At 37.3% G+C, this 15237-nt stretch overlaps 1 pseudogene; it reads left to right on the forward strand.

Moving 5' to 3' along the window:
• Positions 1-8493: 8493 nt before the first annotated feature.
• Positions 8494-9009, forward strand: LOC146004885 (protein GVQW3 pseudogene; annotated as a pseudogene).
• Positions 9010-15237: the final 6228 nt, after the last annotated feature.

The raw sequence follows: 15237 nt of genomic DNA on the forward strand, positions 1-15237 counted from the left end.
CTAGCCATTTGACAAATAACTTGTTGCCTTCTCTGCGGATGATTTTTTCTATGAGATATGTGTCAGGCTGTTTAGTTTTGTTGAGTTCTTCTTCATAGAATCTGCTTTTGAGAATTTCTCCTCGGTGATCTTTTTTTGTATATGTGTTAAGGGTCCCAGGTTTAACTTGAACCACTGTAAATAATTCAGTGCTCCAGTTTCTTGTAAAGCCTCTTTTGAATAAGTGCTTATATTTGCTGATTCTAACTTGATCACCCACCCTGTATTTGGCTTTTCTTGTTGTTGGCTGGTATCTAGGTTAATAAACAGTGCTGATCAATTTTTGCTCATCAGATGGAGTTACTTCAGAGGGTTTCATGTTGATTGTGGAATGGACCGAGTTGTTATATTTATGTAGAAGTTCTGGAAGAATATTAATCCATTTATAATTATCTTGAAATGTAAATTGTTTATACATAAGATTTTTTAGGGTTTTGTTGAATCTCTCTACAATTGAGGCCTTGAGATCACTGTAACTCGAATAATGTTTTATTGACTGGCTTTTAATAAATTGTTGGAACACAGAATTATAAAATTCTTTGCCATTATCTGTTTGCAAATAGCGCGGTGATCTTCCACTCTGATTGATGATTGTCCTGATGGCTTCTGTAACACATTTTCCAGTCTTGGATTTGAGTGGTACAGCCCAGGCAAATTTTGAAAATGTGTCTATTACAGTGAGTAGATACTTGTAGCCCTTGTTGATATTGTCTAAGTTTTTCAACTGTCCACTTGCCATCTCAATCAAGTCGCTCTGCCATAAATCATCTATGCCTTTTGTGACTACTGGCAGTCTCTTATAATTATGTCTGGCTTGTCTGTGTAATTCATCAACAATAATTTGTCTAGCCATAATATGAAAAAGAGAATATTGCAACTATAGTGTGTTTAGCAGCTGATACTACAGGATTTTCTAAATATAATTTGTCCCCTATTTTTATTTTAAATTCCAGAGAGCCATCATCTTCAGCATAGGCTGTTTCTAATGTATTGGGATCTGTAAAATCCTCTAACTCAAAACTGGTGATTTTTGGTTTGTTGTCAGCATTTGTTATTGATAAGGTGGGGTAGTGGTGTGCCTGTGGTTGTAGCCAATGTTTGATCTTGATTGGTCTAAGTGTGCCCCCAACAACAAATTCGTAATAAAATTGTGCAGGGGACAGCATATATATTTTGCCACCTGGTGTAAATGGTGAATCATATTCTTTGTTGGGGATGCTGTACAATTCAAGAATTACTGTATGTTTTGGATTCTCAATTATGCCTGATATTTCTTTTTCTGCTGTAAGCAATCTGCTTGTTACAGATTCAAGGTGCTCATTGATGGTCCTAACAACATCATCATGGCCTGGCTTGATTTTTATGTCCACAACAAGTTTCTTGTATTGTTGCACAATCTCTTGTAGCTGGGTGGCAAAAACAGACAGGGCATTTGCTTGATTGGATTCCATGGTCCCTAGCTGTTGCTTGATATTAGCTACAATTTGTTGCAAATTTTCAATAACTGCCAATTTTGAATTTTGAGCAGTAAGATCATGGACTTGTCTTCTGATATCCTCAAACAGGGCATGCAGTTCATTAATATGTTGATTAGTTGGTAGAGTGGCCACTGTCTGAGTGAGTTGTTTGATCTCTGTCTGGATATTCTTGATATCTTCTGATTTCAATATGCGATTCACTGCCCTCTTTATATTTTTAAGTTCCTGTGATGTGGGGAGATTTGATACAGTATTTTGCAAAGATTCAAGTGCCAATTTCACATTATTTAATTCAGAAGCATCAGCCACATTTTGCATAGCATCTTGGAGCAGTGCTATATCTGCCTGAGTGGGTGTTGATTGTTGTAACATTTCAAGTTTTGTTTGGATATCATCGATCAAGTGATGAAAATGAGATAGTTCAGATTCAGTGTTGAGGTTTTCAAGCTTTGTGATCTGTTCCTGGACACTTACAATAGTGTCTACAAAACCGGGCGACAGGATTCTTGTACATTTGTCAAACCACTTTGCACTGCTGCTATTGTACCCTCAAGATGGGTTATGGTACTTTGAATTTTTCCAAAATCTTCATAAGTTTCAAGTTGCAGCTTGATGTTGGCAACACTCCGAGTTATTGCACTCAAAGCATCAGAAGATGGCAAGTGGTTCATAAAATTTTCAAGTGTCTCAATTTTTTCTTTAACCTCGGCTATGGCATTGTTCAAAATCTTCTTGTGATTTTATGCTTTTGACAATTGTTTGGAGCTGTGTCTGGACATTATTTATCTGCTCTTCCAATTGCTGTTTCAATTGCTCAGAGTTGGTGGCCTTGGTCTTAAATTTGGCTTGAAGAGGTGCTTCAGCTTCTTCTAAACTTTGAAAATTATCCAATGTAGCCAAATCACTATATTTTTGAAGCAGCACTTTGAGTTCTGAGTCAATTTTAAGAAGAGGGTCCATGCATTGTGATTGCAAATTTGTAATTTCTAGTTGAAGACTGGCATTCAGTGTGGTTTGTAAAGCTCGTAAATCACTTTTTAATTTCTTGACTCTGACATCAAGCATCAGAATCTCATCACTGTGATCTTCATGCCTTGTATGGCCAAATATATCATTAGGCATTTTTGTTTCAGTGGTTATTTATTATTGAATATCTGATTCTTAATTCTATAAAAAAAGGTATAAGCTTGTCATAGGATCCAGGGACCTCAATATATAAGCAGTCACCAGCAGAAACAGTATATACAGTGCCAGAAATCATGTTTGAGTGCTTAATTCTATAAATATTTCTCCCTACTGAAATTTTGACATCACCCTCAGGAGTTGTAATAAATTGCAATTGACCACCTACAGGTAATTGGTAATAATTTAAATTAATGTTAAATATGTACAATGTTTTACATGTTTCATCATCAACATCTGTAAATATGCTGTTCAGATGAATAATTAACAAAGCACTTAGTTTAGATATCATATCAGAAGAGGGTTGTGGTGTTGGCAGCTCCATAATAGCCTGTTTTTTGAACCCAAATAAGTTCATAGGCATGTTTATTTATTTCAAATCATGCTCTGTAATTGGGCATTGATTGCAACTTTTCAAATCACAATGACCCCATGGTAGAGTATGTATGCCACATGATAAAATGCATCTCTTATCATCATGTGGGTCCAGAGCCACTTTTCTTACAATATTGCTAGTCAATAAGTGATCCACACTCTGAATTCTATTTTCTGATGTTCTGATTGTGCTACATGATTTGAGACAATTTTTGTAATCCTCAAATTCAAGCTCTTTGTCAACAATTACTCTGCCAATGCCCTTGGCCTTTTTGGCAACAGCACCACTACATGTTTCAAAACTATACATCTTGGCCCTTAACCCAGCAAATGCCACAATAACATCACCAAGTGTCTCACCTTTTAACTTGCCAGGCACTTTTTTGTTGTGGTGTTGAATTTTTGAATATTCACTGGTATCAAAATATTTAAACAATTCAGGCTGGGACATATCTTGATAAACATCTTCTGTTTGAATATCAAGAACAAAACTATCTGTGTCCATGTACATCAATTTTACACAATCACCATAAAAAGGTTTCAACACATTATAATACAATTTTAACATGTGTAATTTGGCCAATTCCAATATCACAGCCCCTACATAAATAGGCTTATCAAACTTAATATTTGTTTTTTTAATGTTGAAAAGTGCCATATTCTCATCATACATTCTTCTGTAATTGAAGTTTGGCTTTGCAATCAATTTTTTGCTCCGGCTGGGGTTAGTAATTATTTTAACAACAATATGTTTTTTGACATTTTCAATTGTTTTGCCATACACTGAATTGACCATCAATTTAAACAAGGTCTTATCAAATTGGCTCAATGCAGATGTTCGAAGCACTGTGTTTGTATCAATATATGGTTTCAACCATCTTGAGTGCCTGAACCTCAAAACTTTTCCAACTTTGGTAACTTGAACTTGAGGATGTTTGCATCTACATACAGTATATAATTTGATGGCAGTGCTGGATCATAATCAGGAATATATTTGTTATTTGCTCTGGCATATCTCTGAGAACATTGCACCATGCCCCCTCTTATACATTGTTCCATAAACAGATACATATCTTGATCCTGGATCAGATCCAATTGCATTTTCGTGTTTAAAAACATTGCAGACCATGCTAGGCCCGGGGCACTGTAAAAATACATTGGATCCAGCTTATAATTTTGCATGGAAGATTTTCTGAATGCCTGCAGTATATCAGCTAAGAGGGTCACATCAAATTTTAAATATGCCTTGTGATAATCACCAAATGTCTGGCATTTTAAATTGTTCCACATCAATTGGGCATGGTAATAATCATCATCAGTGATTCCAGATCCTCTGATTTTGCTGTAAAACTGTTGTTTTGGTGGCAGAGAACATTCATCAAATTTAGAAAAATCTGTAACATAGTCATATGGATATACACCCTTCCGCCTAATTAATTTCAGGTCCTGATTTGGAAACAAAGCACATGTGATTTTGAATTGATCATCAGATAATTGAGTGGCCAGTGTAGCCAGGCTAGCCGATAAAATTCTGTATGAATCAAGAAATCTTAAGTGAATAGAAACACCATTGACTTTAATTATTTTGCTAATGGCAATATATTTCTCATTATTTTCAGCTAAAATATTTAAATTCTGCTTGTCAAACCCCTCGTACCTGATTAAATGATGAAAATCATAATTGGATGCTCCATGGCAAAATATAGGGACAAATTTTGGTCTCTGGATCTGAATATTGCAGCTATTACACAGGGCCATTAAGAATTTACCATCTGTATGAGAATGGTGTTTCACCTTGATATTTGCATCTGAAAATTCAGAATCACTTACCGGGCATTTTTCTGCATTGTTGAAATCTTCAATCTGTTCCTCTGTTAAAGGCAACATGGGCTTTGATTTTAATAAAATATTAGATGCTATGTCATGGCACTCATTTTCTATTCTAAGTGCAAATTCTTTGATGGCATCTGCTCCCATGTATAAATATTCTTTACTAACAACCCCATCCTGTACAACCACATAATAAAAGCTGGAAGGTTCATGTAATTGATATGATGTAATTGAAGATTCCTCAGGGTCTGGGATGCAGAATGCAAGGGGTTTGAGGTTTGATTCAAAATCACAGACTATATATGCTGGGTGTTCCAACAAGGCTTCAAACTTTTTGAATTTTGCATTTTCGCTTGGCATTGGCATCACCATATGAACAGGTTTATGGTTGCCACAGTATTTCAGATGCTCAATTAACTTGTTTTTAGCAATTTCTGCATTCTTTTCACAAACACCATTCACCATTTTTCTACCATCAAATACACTTAAACATCTTCTGCACAACTTGAATATTCTATGAGTTTTGTCTAGTTGTGTTCTGACTAAAGCTTCAAGATTATGTATCAGAGTGTAATGATTTGTGCCATCCCCTTTAATTAAGAGCAGATCAATCAGAATAGCAGATTAATCATCAAGTGTACTGATTCTGAGAGGATCTATCAAGCAAATGTCACGGCCAGTAGAACAAGTAAATACATTAATAGATAATTGTTTGCCATTGATGTGCCTGGCCTTTTTTTCAAATTTATCAATATTCTGAACAAGCATTGGATATTCTAAACCCTCCATTGCCTCATCAAAATTATTTTCATGTTGTTTATAAAAAGTTATTGGCTGAGGATCCTTTGAAATTGGATACAAAGCAGCTAAAATACACCACAAAAAGCATTTCTGGCCATTATTTTTTATATTAACCACGGCTTGTTTTTTTTAATATTGGCAGGTAATGGCAGATATGTAGGTCCTTGTAATGGGCTGAAATCAGAAATATTAACATATAACTTGTGTGAAGATCCGCATAGGCTCCATCCTGACTCTTTTGCTGCAAATTCAGAGTGTTTAATATTCAATTGATCTATCAAACAGCTTATTATTTTGTCTGAATTTGCATTTGAATATAGCGGTACAGTTTCTGTTATGTGGGGCTGTGTAAATTTTGTGCCATTTGGCTTCTTATATTGTGTAAACAATTTGAGGGACAGCTTATAAGAGCCATTTTGTGCATTTAGAATTGCCTGCACATCATGATTTATACTGTTCAAAAAATTCTTAATACCACACCTTGGCTCTGATACAAAACGGTGATCCCTTAATTGGCCATTAAAACTGCTATGGATGGGTTCATAGCGTGGCTGCTTTGCCGGTCTAGCATTAAGAGGTGTTTCATGCTTTCTTTTCAGACCAGATGTAGATGGTTGAGGGGGCAATGTTGATAACTGTGCAGAACAAGAGCCCACATGTCTATTGAAATATGCCTTGCTAAATATTTTATTGCATTTGGGACATATTTTAGTGGGAGTTCTATATTTGCCTGGGTCACAATTCTTTTGGTGTCTGGCCCAATTGGGGCTAGATATATTTTTATTACACTGATTGCAATATTTTTGATTTGGCATTTTTTGTTGTTGGTTTATTATTTAAGATTTCCTGGAGTTCAATTCAAAATTTTGTACTTAATATATATATATATATATTTTGTTCAGCTGTGTGCTTTGTTTATTTCTTGTGTATATTTAATATGTTAATATTATTAATTTTTATTCTCAGTTTATTATATAAATTTTTTTTGGTTTTAAACCAAAACTCAATGCTTATTATGACAGGTTGTAAAGCCAATAGCCTACAAGTGGAAAAAGAGAATAAATATTGATCTACACTGACCTTCCGCAAATGCCTGCGCAGACATGCATGTCCTAGAAAGGCAATGACCTAGCGCCGTGTTATGTATTGATTTTTGTACAACAGGCTGGGGCAAATATAAGCCTGACTCTAAATATGCGTGGATTACAACAAACAAGCTGGATGTAACAAATATCAGATTTTTTATACAAAATATAAACCCTTTTGTTCAATATACCAGAAATATATTTAATATAAATAATAAGAATTAAACCAAACAGGCCTGTAAGTATGAGAAGCACTGTAACAACACATCTGTTCTCCTCAGCCACTCCACAATACTGGCTGAGGAGTAGCGCAAAATCTCTTTATATACCCTAAGCACGGATTAAAACATCTGAAACAATAAAGCAATCAGAATATAACACATCATCCCATTATGTCATAATTAACCAATCAGAAAACAACACATGCATAATAATTTATTGAATAACAATTTGTTGCACAGCATGATGCAATAGAAATAAACCAGAAGTAAGCATGTATGTGTGTGGGTAGGTGTGTGCGTGTATGTGTGTGTGTATGTGTGTGTGTGGGGGGGCTTAGTTTTAAGTGTATCCAAAAAAAATATCAAGAGGCATTTTTTTAACAAATTTATGGACAACAATCTCACACAAGTGCCTTGTATAAGTGTAGGCAAATCAATCTGAGGGGGCTCATCATTTGTACACTGTAGTTTCGGGCATTTTTACAAAAATCTTGGATTAGACAGGGTTCCACACTTGAGCAAAAAGCTCATATGGGCATGTTGAGCAAGTTTTAAGTGTAGGCAAATCTGCTTGAGGGGGGCTCATCATTTGTACACTGTAGTTTCGGGCATTTTTACAAAAATCTTGGATTAGACGGGGTGCTACACTTGAGCAAAAAACTCATATGGGCATGTTGAGCTAGGTTTAAGTGTAGCCAAATCTGCTTGAAGGGGGCTCATCATTTGTACGCTATAAGTGCGCTGGTTGTAGCACAAATCATACTACTTTAAAGAAATATATTAGTGACAAAATGACGGAAGTAAGTAGTGGTACCAAACCGGTTGAGCGCCAGAAAATGGAGATCGCTGTGTTGCTAACCCTTCCCCCGAAAAAAATACCATAATTTTCTCATGGCCTTTCTTGGCCTAACCTAACCTTAATCAAGGAGTTGGCAACCCTGTCGTAGCCTTTCACGCTCTATATTTTGTGGGCTCACATCCTTTCAAGTTGTATGTTAATCTCAACGGCAGTGTTGACAACTCGACGTAGCCTTTCACGTTCTATATTTTGAGGAACTCAGCGCCTTTCACGCTGCATGTTAACCTCACCGGCAGTGTTGGCAACTCTTCGTAGCCTCGCACGCTGTATATTTTGAGGGGCTCACAGCATTTCACGCTGTATGTTAACCTTACCGGCAGTGTTTTAAACTTGGCGTAGCCTTTCATGCTGTATATTTTGAGGGGCTCACAGCTTTTACGCTCTATGTTAACCTCACTGGCCCCCTTGGCATACGGTGTAGTCAACGTACAGGGTCTGTATTTTAAGTAAAGAGATTTTTTTTTCTGCCGCGACTAGACGTCAGAGCGCGCTATAACCGGTTGGAGTCCGTAGTGAGGGGTGTGACCTTGAAAGCGCTCCAAGCGGCAGTTGCCTGCTGGCGTCCGTTGAGGCATGATCACGCGTGGCGTGGACGTCTGCAAAGTAGTGTGTGCAAGAGCAAAATGCTGCAAAGCATGGAACAGAGTTACTCGATCAAATTTTGTGTACGCCTTGGAAAATCTGGTGCAGCAACGCTGGATATGATTCGGCAAGCGTACGGCAGAGACTGTATATCACAAGCGCAAGTGTTTCGGTGGCACAAAATGTTCAAAGAAGACCGGGAGAGCGTGGAGGACGAACCCCGTGCAGGGCGCCCATCAACCTCAAGAACCAGAGACAACGAACAACGTGTGCGAGATTTGCTGAACTCGGACAGGCGTGTCAGTGTGCGGTTTATCGCGGATACGCTAGGACTCGATAACATGGTTGTTCACAAAATCATCACCGAGGATCTTGGGATGAGAAAAATTTGCGCCAAGCTCGTGCTGAAAGTTTTGACGAACGAGCAATTGCACAACCGCGCGGTCGTGTCGCAAGATATTTTGGAACGCATTGAAGACAACCCGCAGTTTTTTGACAATGTCATTACCGGAGATGAAAGTTGGATCTTCGAGTACGATCCCGAAACAAAACGGTAGAGCACCGCATGGCACACTCCGCAGTCGCCTCGACCAATAAAGGCGCGCATGTCCAAGTCCAGAATCAAAGCATTGCTGATTGTGTTTTTCGACAAGAAAGGTGTGGTCCACGCGGAATTTGTGCCTGCAGGACAGACAGTCAATGGCTCCTTCTACGTGGGGGTGTTAAAAATGTTGAAGAGACGGGTCAACCGAGTGCGACCAGAAATTGCCGCCTGATTGGAAGCTCCATCATGACAATGCGCCATGTCACACGTGCTTCGTGATTAGAGAGTTCCTGACGAAATCTGGCATCACAACGATTCCTCAGCCTTCCTACAGCCCCGAGCTTGTCCCTACATATTTTTTCCTCTTTCCCAGAGTGAAAACAGCCCTCAAAGGACACCACCACGGAACTATTGATGCGGTCAAAGCGGCTTGCACGCGTGCTCTGAAGGCTGTTCCAGTTGCTGACTTTTAGAGAGCGTACGACGCGTGGAAAACTCGCCTGCAGAAGTGTGTTGACGCTCAATGGGCATACTTTGAAGACTACTAAAGGTTTGTTGCGATATCTGTAATAAATTTTGTTTTCTGGATTTATTCTTATTACTTAAAATACAGACCCTGTATGTTACCGAGTTATGTTATTCTTTCAGTAGTGGAAGTGTATCGGTTCTAAGTACTCCTTGTAGGTATGCTTAGTATTTAGCCTCAGTTGTGACATATTTTGACGATTTTGATCATTTTTTTTGTTGATTTTATAGCATTTGACGGTGTTCTAGCCCTATTTTTTTTGCTCAATCTCATTTTTGGGGCCTCCTCTTTGTAGGTATGCCATGATCTTACGTGATATAACTTAACCTATTCACTTTTTTACTGCCTTTTACGCGTTAAAATAACCTACAAAGTGTAAAATAATTGTTTCTACGCAACCCTTGTAGGTGGACCTAGTATTTAACCTCAGTTGTGACATATTTTGATGATTTTGATGATTTTTCTATGGATTTTATAGCATTTGACGATGTTCTAGCCCTATTTTTTGCTCAATCTCATTTTGGGACCTTTTTTGTAAGGTGGTGGAGGCCCTCAACGTAAACGCCTACGGGCCCTCAGCGTAAACGGCTACGCCCCCCCCCCTTTCACGATGTATGTCGTGGCAATAGGTTCAATGCCCCCACTACTACTTTTGAAGGGTGGGAGGGGCTCGCAGTGTTGCCAAATTACTCCACAAAAAAATCACGACATGATATTTCACAGGCGAAGCTAACCTACAAATAGAAGTTGGCAACACAGACAAGTACCAAGAAATTTGCTTCACAAGCCCCCCTTTTTTTTAAAAAAATTGCCATATGATATTTCACAGGCGAGGCTAATCTACAAATAGGAGTTGACAGCGATCTATGCTGTAATATTTTGTAGTCTTCTAAGATGTTAGGTATGCAGTAAGGTGGAGAGTTGGTGAGTACGCTAACTGGCAACAGTGGTGGTGCAGTGTTGATGCTCTTGTTACCCCCCTGTTTTTTTTCTAGCATACTGATCTATTGCATGCTAACCAAAAACTCTTAAGCAATATTGGGAGACAGGCTCGTTTTTTTTTGTAATGCCACGGACGGAAATATGCATACCTCTGTCTTCCACATGTATGTAATGCGATTTGAGGGGAAGGGGGTCAATTAACCTTATGGCTGACAATGTTTCTATAAAATAACAATTCCTATGAACTCTGTAAATTTCCGAGCATATGTTGTATTCATATTTTTACTATCTTCGAGTGTACATTACAAATTCGCAAACAGATTTTGGCTATCTCGTACCGTTTAAGAGATAAACCTACTTCCGGTCGCCATTTTGAATTTCTGAGGATAGGTTGTGTTCACACTTTACTTATCTTCGAGTGTACATTACAAATCTGCAAAAATATTTTGGCTATCTCGTACCGTTTAAAAGATAAACCTACTTCCGGTCGCCATTTTGGATTTCCCAGCATATGTTGTATTCACACTTTTACTTATCTTCGAGTGTACATTACAAATCTGCAAACGCATTTTGGCTATCATGTACCGTTTAAGAGATAAACCTACTTCCGGTCGCCATTTTTAATTTCTGAGCATAGGTTGTCTTCACACTTTACTTATCTTCGAGTTTACATTACAAATCTGCAAACATATTTTGGTTATCTCGTACCGTTTCAGAGATAAACCTACTTCCGTTCGCCATTTTGAATTTCTGAGCATAGGTTGTATTCATACTTTTACTTATCTTCGAGCGTACATTACAAATTTACAAACAGATTTTGGCTATCTCGTACCGTTTAAGAGATAAACCTACTTCCGGTCACCATTTTCGATTTCCGAGCATAGGTTGTATTCATACTTTTACTTATTTTCGAGTGTACATTACAATCTGCAAACAGATTTTGGCTAACTCGTACCGTTTAAGAGATAAACCTACTTCCGGTCGCCATTTTGGATTTCCGAGCATAGGTTGTATTCACACTTTTACTTATCTTCGAGTGTACATTACAAATCTGCAAACAGATTTTGGCTAACTCCTACTGTTTAAGAGATAAACCTACTTCTGGTCGCCATTTTGAATTTCTGAGCATAGGTTATATTCATACTTTTACTTATCTTCGAGTTTACATTACAAATTCGCAAACAGGTTTTGGCTATCTCGTACCGTTTAAGAGATAAACCTACTTCCGGTCGCCATTTTTAATTTCCAAGCATAGGTTGTATTCATACTTTTACTTATCTTTGAGTGTACATTACAAATCTGCAAACAGATTTTGCCTGTTTCTCTCTTTTTAGAGAAATTTCAAAGTATATATATATTTGATAAGCGACAACAACAAATGTTGGAACTCGATGAATGCTTGAGGGGGACAAGTCATTTGTTTTTCAGTACGTCAACATTTTTAACTTTTTTTGCCAGTGAATGGGTTAGGTGACTTGCAACGACGAAGGCCTTCTAGCAATACGAACTTAGCTTATGCCGGCGTAATTCGCTAAAATATCTTTAATTTACATATTTCACATACCGCCGTATCTTGTTCAATTAGACCTCTTTAAGAAAATCGCCAATTAGTGAAAACAAATTGAGCACAAAAGCGAAGGAGGTGCTAATAGGGCAAGCATACAATGATATGGGGATATGTGAATTGTCGGTTTCTTCGATTCGGATAAATGGATCGAATTGAAACTGGGATATTTTGCATTTTTTTATATGATAGCTAAAATAACGGAGATTTTGGTTGGCTAATAATTTATACGTGGTGTTTTCTGATTGGTTTAATTAAGCAAGATTTCTATTGGCTCTATAAATCTATATAAGTCAGAGCACAGTGCTTATTTCTCACCTTTGCTGGATCGGCAGAGGAACCCACATCGCGGGGATAGAACCTAAACGGGCTCCATTAAAGTATAGGAGACTAGAAGCATATAATTTGGTGGAAAAACCCAATTATGGGCATAGAGTTTTTCATAGGGAATAGGTTTATCAGGTTGGTGATATCCCATTAAATTTTATATATATTTTTTTAATTTTATATAAATAACATATCTGAAATTTCTATCGTTTGTTTGCTCATATTTTAAAGCATATAAAAAATTGAATCACCTACCTGTTTTACTCTTAAGAATGATAAGATCGAATGTGTCACTTGTGGGAAACTAATTTCAAAGAATAATTTATCTATACATAAGACAAGGTGTAACGGAGCAAATCGTTTGTTACCTTCTAAAGCCTGTGCTCAATGTGGAAAAGAAATTAGCATTCGAAATCTAAGTAGACATTTGAAAATTTGCAAACCATCGACCGGAGAAGGAACATTGAAAAGAAAAAAAATTGATTATTCTGAAGCTGAAGCTTCTGCTCCAAAACAAATTAAGTTAAATAATAAATATAAACCAGTTAGGTCTGCATTCAATGGTCGACTTCAGGATTTATCATTTACGTCGGAAGCAGGCCGTGACATTCCTAGTTTCTTGCGTGAAGCGAAAACTTTTGTACTGAATACTTTGAAAAGCAATCTTGAAAATAATTCCATAAAAGTATACGTTGATTTATGTTCCGAATATGAGAAAGTCAATGGTACAACAAAAGTTTTTTATCATCGTAGCAAAAACCAGGCTCTTTATTTGGCAGATGTTGAAAATTTTTACGAGTTTTACTCTAATCTGTCAAATGAGTTGATTATGAAACATGACAGTTTCGAGGCTATGGGGTCGGGATGGTCTTTATGTGGTAGTCCTCATACGTTAACCGTTTACGTGAACAAATTCATGCCTTTCTCTGCATCGAGTTACGTTCCTCTACCACCGACCATTCAAAGCAAGAAAGCAGTGTTAAATATTCAAAATAATGACTCAAAATGCTTTCTTTGGTGCATCTTGGCAGCTCTGTATCCTGTTCATTGGAAAAATAAACCAGAGCGAGTTAATCATTACAAGCAGTACGAGACAGAGTTTAAAAATATAATGTCTAGCATTGAATACCCCGTGGCATTGTCAGACATATCAAAGTTCGAGTCGTGCGTACGAGATTCTGATGGAAAACGCATTGCTATTAATGTATATTCTTATACGTCAGAAAAACATCTTGTGCATCCCATCAGGATAAATTATATCAACGATAATAATGCTCATATAATTAATCTTCTTGTAATTTCAAACAACAATATTCACCATTACTGCCTTATTCGTTCACTATCACGACTAATCAGAAGTCAAGCAACGAAGTATGCAAATCACATCTTGGTTTGTCCAAGGTGTTTGACCACGTTTAATGATCGAAGAAAATTCAATCACCAAATATATACCGCACGGCAAATTGCTATTGAAAAACGTGTCGAACATGAAATATATTGCGATGACAACAAACCAGCTCGAATTTTGATGCCCAAAAAGAACGAAGTCGAAGAATTCAAAATGTACAAGGCTTTGTTTGAACATCCAGCCATTATCGTCGCAGATTTGGAATCATTTCTGAAGCCACTGTCCTTCTGCAAACCAAATCCAGATATTTCCTCCACAACGCCATACCAGCTTCATGAACCAAATAGTTTTGGTTACACTGTCATACGACAAGATGAAATAAATAAACCATGTGTATACCGTGGACCGAATGTTATCGAACACTTTTTTGAAAAGATGGAAGAGGAGGTTGAGAAAATTGGCAGCTTCTTGCAAATATCCAAACCGATGAATTCGTTGACACCAGAGGAACAAAAAATATTTGATGAAACTGTCGAGTGTCCATTGTGCAATCAATACTTCACAAACGAGAATCGTAAAGTGTTTCACCATTCGCACACAGACGGTTGTTTCATCAGCGGAATCTGTAATGCTTGCAACCTCAAAATTCAAAGGACCAAATTTGTCCCCATATTTTTTCATAATGGATCGAATTACGATTTTCATCACTTAATTCGGAAACTTGGATATGACACACAAAAAATAGATATTCTTGCTCAAAATGAAGAACGATACATTTCTATAAGTAAGAAAGTTAAGATTTCGGGGACAAATTAAGCCATAGAGATGAGGTTTCTTGACTCGTTCAGATTTCTCTCTTCAAGTGTGGACGCTCTAGCAAGTAAACTTTGTGACGAACAATTCAGAATTACGAAAGCTAGTTTTCCCAACATGCATATAAAACTGATTAGAAGTAAAGGGATTTATCCGTATGAATACGTAAACAATGAATCTAAATTTAATGACGACACTCTCCCTCCTCAAAAAGAATTCTTCAGTCAACTGAGAAAAGCAGGAATTACAGACAAAGAATACGAACATGCACTACTGATGTGGGATAAACTAGAATGTAAAACATTCGGAGATTATCACAACGCATACTTGAAATTAGACGTAACAATACTTGCTGTGTTTTTCAAGCATTCAAGAAAACGTCAATATCTATTTACAAGTTGGACCCTGCGCATTTCTTCAGCCTCCCGGGATTAGCGTTGTCTGCAATTTGTTGCAAACAAAAATTAAGTTAGAATTATTAACAGATGTAGACATGTTACTTTTCATCGAGAGAGGGATTCGTGGTGGGATGGTGCAATGTGTACAGAGACATGCAGAAGCCAACAACATACACATGGAAGAAAAATATGATGCAAATAAACCATTGAATTACATTTTTAACATCGACGTTAATAATCTCTATGGATATGCTATGGTACAGAAACTTCCTTATGGAGGTTTCGAATGGATAGAAACAACTTCCATAAATATTATTGATTTT

This window comes from Lepisma saccharinum, chromosome 22, assembly GCF_977018435.1.
Source record: "Lepisma saccharinum chromosome 22, izLepSacc3.1, whole genome shotgun sequence".
Classification (NCBI taxonomy): Eukaryota; Metazoa; Arthropoda; class Insecta; order Zygentoma; family Lepismatidae; genus Lepisma; species Lepisma saccharinum.